Raw genomic sequence first — 18,693 nt, forward strand, 5'->3', positions numbered from 1 at the left:
AACAATTTCCCTCTTATTGTAAGATGTGACACTAAGCCTATGCTCTCTGGGTTAATTTGCTGGACATACTGGAATTATGAGACTTTAACAATAACAAATCTCTCTCAGTATCCCAAGTCAGCCCCAGCACATTACTGCATCTATATAGGCACTTCAACTCCATGGCCATCCATATTTATTGATCCCTCAAAATGGACTAATTACTGTTCCATTCTCTCAGGGGCATAAGCCTGTGCTCCCTGGGTTAATTTATTGGGCATACTGGAATTATGAGACGTTAACAATAACAAGTCTCTCTCAGTGTCCCAAGTCAGTCCCAGCACCTTACTGCATTATTTCATTAAACCCTTCACATATCCTCATTAGTTCCTCTTCAGTTGACGTCACACCCGGAAATTGTCCACATAAGATTATTTACCCAATTACTTCGCTCAGTGGACCACCTGTGCACTTAAGGTGTGCATTTATCGTCGCCTGAAGAACAATTTATTATTTAACTGTTTATTAATTATATCATTATAAGCAGTAAACAATTTTGGTGTCTTGCTCAGTTCGCAGAGCTGGGCCCTTTAACTGTCCATACGCCATCCTATAATTAGTAGGTAATTCTGGACGGTTGAGCTTCCACGGAAGTCGCACCCAGTAATGTCCAGATTCACATTTAACATCCTTCAGGTATTGTTCCTGAGTAATGGAATCATTTGGACTTTCCTCATTTATATTAATCCCTATGCTGTCCAGCTCCCACAAATTAGACTGGTTCAACATCATTCTCGATAGAAGAATACTTGTACTGGGTTGACCTTTTATGAGTAAGACACCGTGACTGTATTCACTACTTCCTCTAGTCATTATTACTAGGCGGTAGTGTGCCATATATTACATGGCCCGTACCAGTGTTGAGGAGAGTGACGCCGCATGGTTTTGGATTTATGCCCTTTAACCTGAATTATTACATCCAACACCGGCAAGGCTACCTCAGCTAGGCCATCATTATTGCCATTAGCTGCAACCTTTACATCAGTCACTGTAGTGTCAGGGTTATTAACATTATCATTATTGTCACCATTATTATAAGAATTACATACAACCCTGCACATAACTTGGTGGCCCGGTGGCTAAAGCTCCCGCTTCACACACAGAGGACCCGGGTTCGATTCCCGGTGGGTGGAAACATTTCGACACGTTTCCTTACACCTGTTGTCCTGTTCACCTAGCAGCAAATAGGTACCTGGGTGTTAGTCGACTGGTGTGGGTCGCATCCTGGGGGACAAGATTAAGGACCCCAATGGAAATAAGTTAGACAGTCCTCGATGACGCACTGACTTTCTTGGGTTATCCTGGGTGGCTAACCCTCCGGGGTTAAAAATCCGAACGAAATCTTATCTAACTGTATGGTGCCTTCCCTTGTTGCATTGATAGCAACTGTTCAATTTGGTATGACAATCCTTTACATTATGATTGTCTAGACATCTGATAAATCTGTCAAGTTCTTTCATTCTTTCCACTTTAATATCCCATGAATTACAGTGTAGTGATACTGGTCCTGTGGGGAGCAGCAGCAGGATAATACTGCACCACCTCTAGGGGCCCTTAACAACAACAACAGTTTGGCGTGCGTCATGGGCACCAACATATGGTGTGTGATTCTCTACTACTTTATCCATTTATCACCGATGCAGATTACATGGTGAGTTTAAATATGTGGCCTGTAGTTATAACTTTTCTCTTGACATATGCAAGACATCACCATCCCTGTAGAAGCCATTATTAGATGTACTAGTCATTATATTTTGTTGTTGCAGAAGTACTATGAAGATTCTATGTTCAATAAAGCCTAGAGATAAGGCCTGTGTTTCTATCACAACAATTTATTGAACATAGAATCCTGGGCTACCTGGTGGTGATCCAGCGCTAGACTACATCACAACATGGAGCGTTTACTGAAACCTGAGAGGCTAGACTGTGACCCCAGCTTATCAACGGCTGCTCAGGAATGGAAGCACTGGTTTAAGACTTTCGAAAACTTCTTGGGAGCCCTTCCTAAAGAAGATCTAGATAAACTAAGTCTGCTCATCAATTTTGTGTCACCTAAGATATATGAGGCTATTTCTGAGTGTAATACCTACGAAGATGCTATCAAAACCCTCAAGTCTCAGTATATTAAACCTACAAATGAAATCTTTGCACGCTATCGCCTTGCAACTCGCCGCCAGCAGATTGATGAGTCCTTAGAGGAATACTTTCAAGCACTGAAAATTTTAGGTAAGGACTGTCACTTCCAAGCAGTGACAGCTGCTCAGTATTGTGAAGAGTCCATCAGGGATGCTTTTATCAGTGGCCTGCAATCACCAATAATAAGGCAGCGTTTATTGGAGAATAAAACTCTCGACTTAGCCGCTGCCTTTGACCAGGCAAGAGCTCTAGATTCAGCCCAGAAGAATTCTGAAGTATACAGTACCACTCAGCCTTCTCGAGTGGTAAGTGCTGCAATTCCTGACCAAGACTCTTGCAATGAAGTTACTGGGGAACCTGCCTCAGTGACAGCAGCAGCAGGTACGGTGTGTTTCTTTTGTGGTTTTTCAAGACATCCACGTCCAAAGTGTCCTGCTCGTGAAGCAATGTGCCATAAATGCCACAAGAAAGGTCACTTTGCTAAAGTATGTCATGCTAATGCATCAACAAGAGCTAGTGCCTCCACACATTCCAGTGATCATGCGACTCTAGCAACAGTGACTTCTGCGGCTACTCCAAATTCACTGTCAAAGGCAGTTGTGAAAGTATTCATCAAAGGAACAGAAGTAGATGGTCTTATTGATAGTGGCAGCTCAGAGAGTTTCATCAACCTTGACTTAGTTAAACGGCTCTCCTTGACTGTACATCACTCATCAGGTACCGTTTCCATGGCATCAACATCTCTCTCTATTCAGACCTTAGGGTTTTGTAAGGTAAATCTCAGAGTTAATGGAAAGGATTATCAAGATGTACATTTAGCTATTCTGCCACAACTGTGCTCTGATGTTATCCTTGGTCAGGACTTTCAGAAGCTGCATGGTAGTGTCACCTTAACATATGGAGGTGAACTGCCTCCTCTTGTTGTCTGTGGGCTTAGCACTTTAAGGGTAGACCCACCAAAGCTGTTTGCAAATCTTACCGCGGATTGCCATCCTATATCAGCTAAGTCACGCCGCTATTCTTATGAGGACCGGATGTTCATTGAGAAAGAAACTCAGAGGCTGCTGAAGGAGGGTATTATAGAACCGAGTGATTCCCCTTGGCGTGCACAGGTTGTTGTTGTTAAAGATGGTTATAGGAAACGGAGACTGGCTATCGATTACTCTGAGACAATCAACAAATTTACACTTCTTGATGGGTACCCTCTACCTCGAATTGACGATACAGTGAACAAAATTGCTCAGTACTACGTGTTTAGCACAATTGATCTGCAGAGTGCCTATCATCAAGTCCCTATAAGGATTGAAGATAAACCATACACAGCGTTTCAGGCTAGTGATGGCCTGTATCAGTTTACCAGAGTCCCTTTTGGAGTCACCAATGGGGTAGCCTGCTTCCAACGAATTATGGATTCACTCATTCAGGAAGAGCAACTCATGGGAACTTACGCGTATTTAGATAATGTTACCATTTGTGGCAAGACCCAGGAGGAACATGATGCAAACCTTGATAAGTTTTTGGAAGCCGCCAAGAAGAAAAATATCAGTTACAATGAGGAAAAGTGCACTTTTTCAACTAAAAGGCTTAGCATCCTTGGTTATGTAGTGGAAGGAGGTTCAATATTCCCAGACCCTGAACGACTACGACCTCTACGGGAACTTCCAATGCCTCAAGACAAAAAGTCACTCCGAAGAACTCTTGGTCTCTTTGCTTATTACTCACAATGGATCTACAACTATTCAAGTAAAGTCCGCCCATTGAGTGCTACCACATTTCCTGTGACAAAGGAAGCAGAAGCCGCTTTCCATACTCTCAAACAGGACATTGAAAACTCAGTAGTTCAAGCCATTGATGAGTCCCTACCATTCGAAGTGGAAACGGATGCATCTGACATTGCCATTGCTGCAGTCTTATCTCAGGCAGGACGACCAGTAGCCTTCTTTTCGAGAACTTTTCAAGGATCAGAGAAATGTTATGCTGCTGTAGAAAAGGAAGCCCAGGCCATCATAGAAGCAGTTCGCCACTGGAGGCATTATTTAACTGGTAGACATTTCACCATAAGGACTGACCAACGGTCCGTGATGTATATGTTCGACAAGAGGCACAAAAGTAGGATAAAGAATGACAAGATATTACGCTGGAGGATGGAACTATCGTGTTATGACTTTGATATTCTGTACCGACCGGGTCAAGAGAACATCTCACCTGATGCATTCTCTAGGTCCCACTGTGGAGCAGCATGTCATGATTTGCAATCACTCTCAGCTCTCCACAAGGCTTTGTGTCACCCAGGAGTTACACGCCTGTACCATTTTGTCAAATCAAAGAACATGCCCTACTCAGTGGAAGATGTGCGACAAGTGATCAGAGCATGCAGAGTATGTGCAGAGTGCAAGCCAAACTTTCATCAGCCAGAGAAGACTCATCTCATAAAATCCACCCAGCCTTTCGAAAGATTGAATATAGATTTCAAAGGACCTCTACCAAGCACAAATCAGAATAGGTATTTCCTAAACATAGTAGATGAATATTCAAGGTTTCCCTTTGTATTCCCCTGTGCAAATATGGCTGCTTCAACTGTTATTAGTTGTCTTTCACAGTTGTTCTCTATTTTTGGTATGCCAGCTTATATCCATTCAGACAGGGGATCCTCGTTCATGAGTAACGAACTTCAGGAGTTTTTGGCTAGCAAAGGTATTGCCTGCAGCAGAACAACAAGCTACAACCCTCAAGGCAATGGTCAAGTGGAGCGGTTCAATGGTACTATATGGAAGGCAGTTACAATGACATTAAAGTCGCGCAATCTACCTGTTCAACACTGGCAAACTGTCCTACCTGATGCACTTCACTCTATTAGATCACTGCTGTGCACAGCTACTAATGCAACCCCTCATGAAAGACTCCTCAACTATTCACGTCGTTCCTCTACGGGAGCCTCCGTGCCCACTTGGTTATGTCATCCTGGACCCGTTCTCCTGAAGAGTCACCGTAGGATGAACAAGACGGATCCTTTAGTGGAAGAGGTAGAGCTCCTGCAAGCTAATCCACATTACGCCCACATTCGCTACCAAAATGGTGAAGAGACTACAGTATCTACAAGACATTTAGCCCCAGTTGAAATCCCTATTAGTGTGGAATCTCAAGATACACCAATAGATGTGAAAGATGCTTCGTTTTCTCCTGGAAAGCCCCTTGAGACTACCCCTATGGAAATAGAGGATTCTGCTCCAGCAGTTAATCAAACCCCGCTGGAAAATATCGAACCTGGTGAAGAGGCTCAAGGGCTACGAAGGTCGGGACGTGTACGTCGCCCACCTAACAGTTTGGGAGATTACTGTCTCTGATATTTTAGAAGGGGGAGATTGTAGTGATACTGGTCCTGTGGGGAGCAGCAGCAGGATAATACTGCACCACCTCTAGGGGCCCTTAACAACAACAACAGTTTGGCGTGCGTCATGGGCACCAACATATGGTGTGTGATTCTCTACTACTTTATCCATTTATCACCGATGCAGATTACATGGTGAGTTTAAATATGTGGCCTGTAGTTATAACTTTTCTCTTGACATATGCAAGACATCACCATCCCTGTAGAAGCCATTATTAGATGTACTAGTCATTATATTTTGTTGTTGCAGAAGTACTATGAAGATTCTATGTTCAATAAAGCCTAGAGATAAGGCCTGTGTTTCTATCACAACATACAGGCATTAAAATTTTTAGTGAAATGAGTGTGATGAATGGTTTGAAAAACCGACAAGTTGAAGATTGAGACACTTATGCAGCATATGGGAATCTTTATTCAGGAAACGTTTCGCCACACAGTGGCTTCATCAGTCCAATACAAAGAGGAAGGCGTAAGGAGAGGAGTAGTATGAGGTAATCAGTCCCTCAGCCTGGAGTCGATGTGTTCAGTCCATCAATCTTGTAGAATGTACAGCATAGGGCCGTAGATGTGGCTTACATACTGTAGTGAGGTGAGGTGAAGCAGGCGGAGGCGGGGTCATAGTGGTACCATCCACTAGTCGAAGTAGGTCTTCGTCCAAAGGTTGAACAAGTGTTGAAGAATTCTTTGTAACAAGATCCCATGATGCTGCAGTGTATGACAGTTGTGATGAATGCTTAAATAGCAATGCTCATCTTGCCATATAGGACAACTGAAAATTTGTGTATGCAATAATTTCGGCAAAATCATTCTGAACCTAACGAAAAAAATGTATTTCACTGGGTTTGTTTAGTATTAAATTACTGTAAACAAATCTAAAATATATTTAGTTGAGTTAGGCTAAAATAAATTGCTCTTGTTATAATAAGGTTAGGTAAGTTTTCTAAGATTCTTTTGGTGCAAAATTAAAAAAATTTACATTAACATTAAAGAAAAAAATATATTTTTAAACGTATAAGAGAAAATTTCAGAAAGGACTTAATTTTAAACGAGTTCTTGCTAATTGACCAGCTTTACATATTCGGCACGACATATATATATATATATATATATATATATATATATATATATATATATATATATATATATATATATATATATATATATATATATATATATATATATATATATATATATATACCCTCGACAATTGCCAATAAGGCTAGTTCCTTAAGTTCAATTATTATTATTATTATTATAATCAAGGGGGAAGCGCTAAACCCGGAGGATTATACAGCGCCTGGGGGGGGGGGGATGTGGAAGGCATTCAGGCTTAATTCGGGGAACTGGAGCACAGATCCAATTCCCTAAATCAAGAGCCCCTCACCAACATCTAGGAACCTTCCTCGAGGGGCCTTAAGTTCAAAGACTGTCGACTACACGAGGGTCATTAATGCTGTAAGTTACCGGTTCACCCCTCTATTCAAGGATACTTTAATCCCTGAAATATGAATTAAAATATACTCCACATCTATAGACACTGAGACACTCTTCTTTGTATATTACTTGCTCGAGAGTATATTACTGACGAAAAATTATTAAAACCTGTTGTCGCATCAGGTGTAAGAAGGGTATCCTTATCCGAAAAGAAATGGTAAGTAATAAGCTAAGATAGAGGGAACACTGTCTCACCTCACCACATAATATGGGGACTTCATTCCGTTCCACTTAACTTTTACCTTACCACTCAGTCTTATATAGAATAGCAAATTAAAGACAGGGGAAAAGAATACTATATTACACACTATTACAATTTATTAATAATTTTTACAACAGTATAATTGGTTAATGAGAAAGGGATCTGATACTTCGATAACTGATAAAATAAAACAAAGCGAGATACTTGAGAAGGGTGAATATAATTAGCCGACAAAATTGAACATTCATTTCAATTATAACGTCCTCTTTCCATGGAGTATAACTCAGCCTCGATAGGAAAGTCTCACCCCTCCAACCCTGAGAGATAAGGTTCCTGTCCCCTGCAAATGCTAGCCACAGAGTCTCTAGCTCTGTCTTCGACAGTCTGTCCACTGAGTTTCTCGTTTAGCTAGGTTAGACTAAGTAAGATTTGTTAAGAAACAGGATAATTGTTTCCTAACGTGAGTCCATACGACCCGCCACTGGAGCTTTTGCCTACCTAACTGAAGTCTTAGGACCGCTGGCTTACCAGTCCCTGGACAACTCATCACATGGTAGCTCAAAGAGCTGAGATTTTCCTGACAGAACTAGGGTGTGAAGATATCGGGGAACTGGCATTTCTGATTACTAGGGTTACAAGCAGATACTGGAACCCAGTCTGAAGATATCAGTTATAAATCAATTACACATTTTGGTACGATTTAAATATTTGTAAGCATTCTGCATCAGATGATGCATGAAAAATGAACAATAAATAAATATACCTGTTACTTATAAAAAATAAATATACAACTTTTTACAGATTAATGCCGACAGGGCTTGAAAATTGATGTGTCATAAAACGTGGCAGGGCCGAGGAGTGACTTAGGAAAAGGCTTCAGTTCACTCCAATAATCTATATTAGGCTCTCTAAACCCACCCCAGATTTACATTACTAGCTATCTCTTCAGTCCTGCTGGATGTCATGAAAGCTTCAAATGCATATAGGGTAACAGCTTATACGGTGCACAGTAAACAAAAAGTTTTGAGGACAAGTTCCATAACCCCTCATCCAACCAAATTGCCAACCATAAATAGAAATTCTGATCTGCCCCTGCCTATTAATAGCTTAACTCTGATTAGGCAGCATTAAGCAACTCCAATACTTACCAGTGGTGCATGTGTGACGTGTGTGATTCACAGTAATAGACCCAGCCCGGGTCTTGGCCATGAGGCGACCAGGTACTGGCTCCCCGTTGCGGATGTCTTGCACAGTAGTAGTCTTGCCTTGGGAAGATGAGGTCCTGTTCGTCTTTACGGGCACTTGCTGTCCCTAATGTCATCGTGTGCTGGTGATGGTCATCTCAGCATCCGTGGTCAGGAGTCTTGCATTGGTGTAGGTTGTAAGGTGACAGAAGGTGGATGGCATCACACGGCAGTTAACATCTCAGCGTGGGCAGGCAGAGATGGCAGTTCAACAACATGAGCATCTTCCCATGCTGGAGAAACAAGTAGCTATCCCCCAAAGCAGAATTATTATTATAATTAGAGAAAGCGCTAAACCGACAAGCCCCAATCAAAAAATATAGGCTCCTTAGGAGTATTTCCTGACGTCTCTGTAGCTCCTTTACAGCTTTAACTTACCTTCTGTCATTGCCTTCTTTTGACGGCAATGACAGAATAATGCAGGCGCAAAGTTAGTAGTTGGTCTGGGCACAATTTCCGCAAAAGTGATTTCGCCAACCATGTTTAGTTCAACGAAATTCTTAGCTATTTCGCTACTGCCTTCCATTCTATCTATTAAGGACAAGAAACCGCCCATTCAACAATCAGAACTACCCAATAAAGTGCACAGAAGTTAGTAAATTGGCCAATTGTCCGCAGAATTTAAATAAAATCCAGTTTAATAACAGACTCCAATATAAACATTGCAGATATTCCAGGCAATAAAGCAACCTACTCATTGTGCATTAATTGTGCCCCAAGGCATATATTATACGTGCCTTCCATTTAGAATTCATCATACACAAAAAAATGAAGAATTACCTATTTCTCAGATAACTAAATATAACCAGGAATGATTGGTCATGGTTTACTGCATCCCAATAATTGAATCAGACCTAGTAAAATCCCCCCAAAAACACAGACCTGCGGGGTATAAGGGAGGGGGGGAGCCTTAACCGTTCTCAGGAAAATCGTCAAAAATCAAATATTTTCCCTTCGAGCAGAATTTCAAGCTGCTTTTATTATTTTATTTGATAGAAAACAGAACGTATACTACTGAAATAGAGACGATTTTGTTTGCTCTCAGGATCAAAGCAGCTTGAAATCCTGCTCAAAGGAAAAATATTCGACTTTTGACTAAACACAGGATCAGTTTTTCTTTTCTCATCATGCACTGTGGAGCAGGACTTTTTTTTATACTGTACACACTCACATGTCTAGGCCAATTATCATATAATCACAACTAAGCACTAAACCCACAAGGGTCATACAGTGCTTCAGGGTAGGATGTGCTAATGCTTTAGTATGCTTGATCTGAGACTAGCGAGGGTGAAGAGTATAATGGGTAGAATTAGTAAGGGCAATGAGAAGAGATGGCACATCAGACTCCTCCCTCTACGGGAGCTAGGGAAAAAACTCTTATGTTCTCGCAGGAGGAAGATGATATATCAACGGAGCAAAATCGTCAGTCTAGTGCAGCAGGGTTGTCTCAAGGTGAATCAGTGGCGTTGGCACTTGAGCTGGCAAAAATCAATCTTGAGCAGACTAGGGAACAGAGAGCATTTGCAAAAGAAGAATTTGATAGGGAAAAAGAAAGGAGGCAGTTTTCGCATTCTGTAAATGGCTTTAGTTTACAGAAAGCAGTACAGCTTGTTCCCCGCTTCAATGAGGCCGAACCAGAAAATTTTTTCGAAGTTTTCGAAAATCTGGCTCGAGCCTTGAGGTGGCCGGAACAGCATTGGGCATCGTTGGTTCACACAGCATTGTTTGGTAAGGCACAGGAATTTACGTCAGTGTTAAATGACACTGAATTTTCCGATTATAAAATAGTGAAGACCACAGTGTTGGGAGCATATACTTGTATCCCAGCTAAGTATCGGAAGCTTTTCAAACTAGGCAGACGACAGCTTGGTCAGTCCCTGGTTGATTTTGTGCGACAGCAGACCAAAGCTTTTACCAGCTGGTATAAAGCAAGTGGTGTTGCTACCTTCGATGATCTTGTGCAGCTTATTCTGATTGACAACCTGCTGGAGTCTGTGGGACCAGAGGTCCGAGTCTTTCTGCAGGATCATGACTTAACCAGTGCATTGGAGGCAGCCAGGTTGGCTGATACCTTTGAAACTAACCGCTCCTTGTCCGAGCGGTCCCATCTCTCTTTTCAACAGCCTGTTATGAGCAGAGATCATCAACCTTGGAGAATGAAGTGCCAGCCGGAGGGAGAACGTCTACGTCAGCCAACTAAGTCGCCTGGTGAGCCACACTTCTCAACTTATGGTCCACCTGGTGAGAGACAAACTATTCAACATGGTGCATTTCGACAACAGTATCAAGAGACACCAGCCAGAGCGACACCAGTTGCAAAGTCAGCAGGGAGTAAAGGGCAAACCTGTCGTCTGCTTCCTCTGTAACAAAGGCGGTCCCATTATTTTGTGCCATGGCAGCACGGTTACCACTGGGAGGTGTGAGCCTAATCCTGAGCCTTCTCGGGGTGGGGGTGTGGCATGCAAAGAGTACGTAACGTACGTAACCTTTATTCTGCGCATGTACACACCCTCATTTACAGGCTATCTCCCCCAAACAGCGAACCAGGTGACTGAGGGTTGACGATGGGGCCCCGTCGTTCAACCAGTACCCAGGTTCCAGCCAATGAGATGGTTTTGGCAATCGCAGAGGTTATGTGGGTACCACTCTCCTGTCTGCCCTTGTCATTCCCATTCTAGATTATTATAATCAAAAAGAAGCGCTAAGCCACAAGGGCTATGCAGCGCTGCAGGGTAGGGAAGGAAGCGAGAGTATTGGGCGGTAGAAGGGGGGAGGGATGATCAGTAGGTTACAGAAAACAGCGGGGCAGGGGATAGTGCAGGGGTAGAGGGCAGCAAGAGATTGCGGTAGAAAGGGCTGAAGGTATCATCAGAGTTTGTGAAGTAAGTCAGTTGTTGTCAAAGTCAATGAGAGAGTCCAGATGAAAGGTGGGTCCATCAGCGAGAAGGGAGGGTAAAGAGAGAGCAGCGGAGAGAAGACGACGTTGGAGGTATATTCTGCATGCTCATTGATAAAGTGGCAGTCTAATAGAATGTGGCTAACCGATAATGGAACCTGACAATTCTCACAGAGAGGAGCAGGGCGCCTCTCCATGAGATAACCATGAGTAAGATGAGTATGGACAATGCGAAGATGGGAGAGAGTAGTCTCCCAACCTCAAAACTGGTGACAAGAAGACGGCCAGTAACCTATACTCGGTTTAATAGATTGAAGTTTGTTACCGAGCAGAGTAGACCAACGTTGTTGCCAACGAGTGTGAAGGTGGGTAGCTATTGCAGCAAAATAGTCCGTAAATGGAATACCTCTATATGAAACTGGTAGGTCATGTACTGACTGCGCAGCATTTTCTGCCTGTTCATTGCCCTGTACGTCAACATGACCAGGGACCCAACAAAAAACAATATCTTTATGCTTGGAAGAGATGCGGCATAGCCAAAGTTGGATATGGAGGACTAAGGGGTGAGGTGTATCAAACTTCTGTATAGCCTGTAAAGCACTAAGGGAGTCTGAGACAACCACAAATGATGACACAGGCATAGATGCAATACGGATAAGTGCTGCAAGAATGGCATACAATTCAGCAGCAAAGATACTAGCCGAAGATAGTAAATGCCCTCGTACCACGCTGTCCGGAAACACTGCTGCGAATCCTACGCCATCAAAAGATTTAGAGCCATCTGTGTACACTGCAATGGCAGGAGAATGAGAGTGGAAGTGGTCAAGAAAAAGAGAGCGGGAAGCTACCGTAGACAGTTGGGCTTTCGAGCAAGGGAGAGAGAAAGAACAGACTCGAACAGCTGGAACTTCCCAGGGGGGTAGGGAAAAGGGAGATGCTACATGAACATAGAGAGGTGGTAATTGAAGAGAAGACAAGAGCGAATGTAGGCGAAGAGAGAAGGGACAGAGCAAACAGGGGCGGCGAACAAATAAAGAATGTCTACTAATATCGGTGACCATTCTATATATGGAAGGATTGCGGAGATCATGAGAGCGTACATAGCAGCGAAGGCAATGGGCATCACGGCGATCGGACAAGGATGGAACGTTCACTTCTACATAGAGGCTCTCAACAGGGAAAGAGCGAAAAGCACCAAGGCATAAACGTAATCCTTGGTTATGAATGGGGTTAAGGCTAGAGAAGAGTAGCATGAGAGGCCGCTGAATAGATCTGGTCACCATAATCAAGTTTCGATAAAATGAGGGCGGAATGTAGGCGAAGGAGAGTTCGATGATCAGCTCCCCATGAAAGATGAGCAAGGGTTTTAAGAAGGTTCAGACGGCTGTGACAAGTTGCCTTCAGAGAGGTAATGTGAGGTTTCCAGGATAACCTACGGTCAAAGAGGAGGCCTAGAAACTTGACTGTATCACGTTCAGGGATACGGGAGCCATAGAGGTACAAAGGATGATCGGAGATGACAGAGCGTCTAGTGAAAGTAATTTGGCGAGTTTTGGTACTGGAAAATTTAAACCCATGTGTGGTGGCCCAATTGGAAACACGGTCGACCGCATGTTGGAGAGAAACTGTAATGAGGTGACAGTCAGCGCATGCAATAGCAAAGTCATCAACATAGTGATGACCAAATATTGGATGGAAGACTAGAGGCCAAATCATTTACAGCAAGGAAAAAAAGTGTTGTGCTCAGAACACATCCCTGGGGGACATCTTGAGCTTGGATAGTCCGGGGAGAGCACATTATTAACCCGAACACGGAAATGTCTGTCAGTTAAAAAGTTCTTAAGGAAGGATGGTAGAGTGCCTCGAAGGCCTAAGGAGTGGGTTTGGGCCAAAATATTATACCTCCAAGTTGCCTTCTCAACGTCAAAAAATATGGCAATAACTGAGTGGTTATTCGCAAAGGCATTACAAACATATGTATCCAAGCGTAGTAAGGGGTCTATGGTAGAACGGCCTTTACGAAAGCCATATTGACAAGTGGAGTGACTGTTTACCTGGAGAGAGTTCTGGGGGTCAACGCTCCCACGGCCCGGTCTGTGACCAGGCCTCCTGGTGGATCAGAGCCTGATCAACCAGGCTGTTGCTGCTGGCTGCACGCAAACCAACGTACGAGCCACAGCCCGGCTGAACAGGAACTGACTTTAGGTGCTTGTCCAGTGCCAGCTTGAAGACTGCCAGGGGTCTGTTGGTAATCCCCCTTATGTGTGCTGGGAGGCAGTTGAACAGTCTCGGGCCCCTGACACTTATTGTATGGTCTCTTAACGTGCTAGTGACACCCCTGCTTTTCATTGGGGGGATGGTGCATCGTCTGCCAAGTCTTTTGCTTTCGTAGTGAGTGATTTTCGTGTGCAAGTTCGGTACTAATCCCTCTAGGATTTTCCAGGTGTATATAATCAGGTATCTCTCCCTCCTGCATTCCAGGGAATACAGGTTTAGGAACCTCAAGCGCTCCCAGTAACTGAGGTGTTTTATCTCCATTATGCTCGCCGTGAAAGTTCTCTCTACATTTTCTAGGTCGGCAATTTCACCTGCCTTGAAAGGTGCTGTTAGTTTGCAGCAATATTCCAGCCTAGATAGAACAAGTGACCTGAAGTGTGTCATCATGGGCTTGGCCTCCCTAGTTTTGAAGGTTCTCATTATCCATCCTGTCATTTTTCTAGCAGATGCGATTGATACAATGTTATGGTCCTTGAAGGTGAGATCCTCCGACATGATCACTCCCAGGTCTTTGACGTTGGTGTTTCACTCTATTTTGTGGCCAGAATTTGTTTTGTACTCTGAAGATTTAATTTCCTCATGTTTAAAATATCTGAGTAATTGAAATTTCTCATCGTTGAACTTCATATTGTTTTCTGCAGCCCACTGAAAGATTTGGTTGATGTCCGCCTGGAGCCTTGCAGTGTCTGCAATGGAAGACACTGTCATGCAGATTCGGGTGTCATCTGCAAAGGAAGACACGGTGCTGTGGCTGACATCCTTGTCTATGTCGGATATGAGGATGAGGAACAAGATGGGAGCGAGTACTGTGCCTTGTGGAACAGAGCTTTTCACCGTAGCTGCCTCGGACTTTACTCTGTGTTCTGTTAGTGAGGAAATTATAGATCCATCAACCGACTTTTCCTGTTATTCTTTTAGCACGCATTTTGTGCGCTATTACGCCATGGTCACACTTGTCGAAGGCTTTTGCAAAGTCTGTATATATTACATCTGCATTCTTTTTGTCTTCTAGTGCATTTAGGACCTTGTCGTAGTGATCCAATAGTTGAGACAGACAGGAGCGACCTAAATACCACACTAAACATTTATTTACCAGGCGTTCCATCACTTTGCAAACTGCACTGGTAAGAGCAATGGGACGATAGTGGGAGGCTTCATGTCCCGTAGTACCCGGTTTGCAGATTTCCACAGCTGTGGAAGAACTCCCTGTGACCAAATAAGATTGAAAAGGCATAATAGGACTGCAAGGGCTGACTGATGTAAATGTTGTAGCTTACGAATATGAATGTCATCGGGCCCAGCTGCCGATGATCGGCAAGCTGAGAGTGTTGCCTCCAGTTCCTGAAGTGTAAAAGGCACATTATACTGTTCTTCTCTGAGAGAAGAAAAGTCCAAGGGTGCTAACTCTCTGGCAGACTTTGAGGAAAGAAACGAGGGGCATAGATAGAGCCCCTGAGAAATACGGACCAGATGATTGCCAATTTCATTGGCAACATCTAGTGGGTTTGCTGTATCAACACCAGCAACCCGCAGAACAAGAGCCGGGTCAGGAAAATATTTACCACTCAGTTTTCATACTTTTTTCCAGACTGCACTCAGAGAGGAAGCAGAGGTGATGGTGGAGACAATCTCGCCAGCAAGTGCGTTTAGCATCACAGATGACACGGCGGCGAGCGATCGCACGCTTCTGCTTAAAATCAAGAAGTCTCTCTGTGGTTCTATTGTACCGGTACCTGCCCCACGCAGCGCGTTTCAAACATACTGCACGAGCACAAGCAGGAGACCACCAAGGCATGCATTTCTGAAAATGCCTGCCCGAAGTTTGGGGTATAGAATGAGAAGCTGCGGTTAAAACGGAGGAGAAGAGGTGTAAAAGCTCATCAATGGAGGACGAAGGAACCTCACTAAAAACAGTTGTGAGTAAAGGTTCCAATCTGCCTGATCAAATTGCCAGCGTGGGTTACGAAGAGGTGGTGAATATGAAGGGGAAGTAAGAATGATTGGGAAATGATCGCCGTTATGTAAATCCGGGAGAACAGACTAGGTGAAGTCTAATGCGGCGGAGGAAGAGCAGACTGAGAGATCGATGCAAGAGAGAGTATGAGTCCGAGGATCAAAATGGGTGGGAGTACCTGTATTTAAAACATGGAGGGGGTGGGTAGCAAGAAAAGCCTCTAACTGAATGTCATGGGAATCACAGTGAGACCCCCCCCCCCAGAGGAAATGATGGGCATTAAAATCGCCAACAGAAGTGGTGGCGTTAATGACGAAACAAGACAATATCTGGGATAGATAATGCCCGAGGAGAGAGATACAAAGAACAGAGTGTATACCACCTATGCAAGTGGATATGGGCTGCTGTGTAATGCAGCGAAGCACCAACAAATAGCTGATGGTATGGAATATCAGTGCGTAGAAGGGCACTTTCATTAAAGGTCCCATCAGGAAAAGGATCTGAAGAATACAATAAATTATAGCCTGAGATAGGATAGATAATGGCAGAGTGTAATTTTGGTTCTTGTAAGCAAACACCAACAGGGGAAAACTGGGAGAGCAACATCTGAAGCTCACCCCGATTACCCCTGAGGCTGCGAATATTCCACTGTAAATAGGCCATGATTGGCAATGATAAAGATACCTGAAATCCGCAGGTAAGGGTACCTACAGACTAGAGGGGTTAGAAAAGTCCACATGCGGTGGCAAAGGAAAGCATTTAAGTAGCGAAGGAACGGTGCATTGTGAAGAAAGGAGTTGCGCAAATGGAGAAGAGGAAAGAGAAGGAACAGAGGGTGGATCAGTGTCCATTGATGGTTTGGTCTCTGCAATATATTCAGAGATTGCTTCAAGTGTTTCGGAGTTCAGAGACGTCATATGGGAGACAATATTGGAGATGGAAGGAGGAGGAGTTTGAGTAAAGATCAGAGCTGTAATGGACTGTACCAAGGTAGGGGGGGGGGCAAAAGGGTGGAGGGAACTGGAGAAGTGTGGGAGGGGACAGAAGAGGCAGAAACCTGGGAGGTGGCAGAAGAGGAAGAAACATGGGAGGGGGCAGGGGAGGAAGGCACAGTACGAGAAGGATGCACCTCCACACTTGTAACAGAGCCAGTGAAAGGGGAAGACTCAGGTACAGAGACCGGGAAGGTAAAATGTGGAGGTGGATGAAGAGAAGGAGGGGTTAAATGAGATTTTTTGGGCCTCTGAGTAGAGGGACGATTGGGAGGTGTCGTACGAGGTCTTGTCGATACCGGGGTTTGTGAGGGAGGACACGAAGACGTGAGGACAGACTAAGGAGTTGAAGTAGGGACGTCTGAGCCCAGGACAGCAAAAGAATTAGATACAGGAGTGACTATGAGACTGGCAACCGCAGAGGAGGCTGCAGAAGATATGACCCCAGAAGTGGGGGGACGCTTTGAAACACGAGAATAAGAAACACGGGGCAGTCTCCCTTGGAGGCGGAGATGAGAAACCGCCACAGCATAAGGGAGACCTTCTGCCTCTGAGGCAACGAATTTCCCACTCATTTAAGTAGACTTGGCAATGGCGAGAGTACGAAGGGTGAGCCTCATGACAATTGAGGCAAGAGGGAGTTTGACTGCAAGATGTATTAGAATGGTCATCGGCACCACAGACTGGGCATTCGGCTAAAGATCTGCAATATTTTGCTGGGTGGCCAAATCGCCAGCAATTCCTACACTGTTGCGGTGTAGGGATCACCTTCCGAACTTGTAACCGATGTCCTGCTACATAAACAGAGGATGGGAGTTCATGGCTGTCAAAAGTTAAACGAGCCACATTGCAAGGGTATCGTCTTCGCCCGCGGGCAGGAAGAACAAAAGTGTCTACCTTGAGAATTGGGAGATCTTGGAGTTCTAGCTGTTCGAGAATGTCAGTGCCACATGTCTGGAAATTCTGTTGGACTATGGTATGGGGCAGAATAACAGTACCACTACAAGAATTGAGGGAATGATGTTTTTCGATAGTGATAGGAATAGTATCGATATGTGAAAGAAGAGAAAGATCATGAGCTCGAGTAGAATTTTGGACTGTGATGATGCGCGTACTACTCTTAAGAGCATGAAAGGAAATATTTCTACCAATGTGGCGTAGGAGTGCTTTGCCAATACTACGGTCGGAAAGATAGGCAGTAGAAGAAGTCGGTCATAATGTAAAGAATTTAGTCCATTGTGTGGTCTGAAACTGAGTGTGAAGAGAGAGTGCATGACATGTCGGTCTTTTCCGAGTAGAAAGGGAAGGTAACGAAGTAACATCATTAGGAGAGTGTCGTTGATGTTTAGAAGTGGGACCAGAGTCGGTCCAACGTGGGACGAGCTGGCGATTCGAAAATTGACACACCGTAGAGGGAGAAGCCGGAAGCATAGTCAAAGGAGAGCGGAGGTCAGACAAATCGAGGGAGTTAGTGGAAGCCCCGGTACCTGAAGCGGGTGAGGAAGCAGCACCAGCAAGAGGTACAGGTGCCTTAGGAATGTCCGAAGAGTGGCCAAAAGATGAGGCGAGGTCAGAACGGGGTGCGGTAACAATAAGGGGCCCGGGGGTAGCGGGGTCATGGATCGGGTACTCCATGGTTAGGTTACTTCTTTCTTTTTGTTTTTAAGAAAAAAAAAAGAAGAAAATAAAATAAAAATAAAAAAAAGAATAAAAAAAGGGGTGACCGGGGAAGGATAGTTCCTAGGAGGAATGAAAGGCCCAGAAATCTCCCTCCGCGCATAAGAGAACCTCAGCACTGCAAGTAGCACAGATGCAGCATGGAACCCGTGCCATACCCTACCCATCATGCCAGTAAACCAGCAGTCCAGGATAGCAACCTCACATCTGCCGAGCTACCTCGGTGGACAAAAGAGAGGGCGGCTGGATATACGCCACAAAGCATACCTCCTTCGGCCACCACCCCTGGAATCCGAAAGGCGGCTTCCAGAGATACACCCGTCGCCCGAAAGACACCCAAAGCCACCCTCCAGGATACCGGAGAGGGATCAGGACATCCCCAGGCGATCCAGAT

This window comes from Cherax quadricarinatus, chromosome 13 (assembly GCF_038502225.1).
Source record: "Cherax quadricarinatus isolate ZL_2023a chromosome 13, ASM3850222v1, whole genome shotgun sequence".
In the NCBI taxonomy this organism is placed as follows: domain Eukaryota; kingdom Metazoa; phylum Arthropoda; class Malacostraca; order Decapoda; family Parastacidae; genus Cherax; species Cherax quadricarinatus.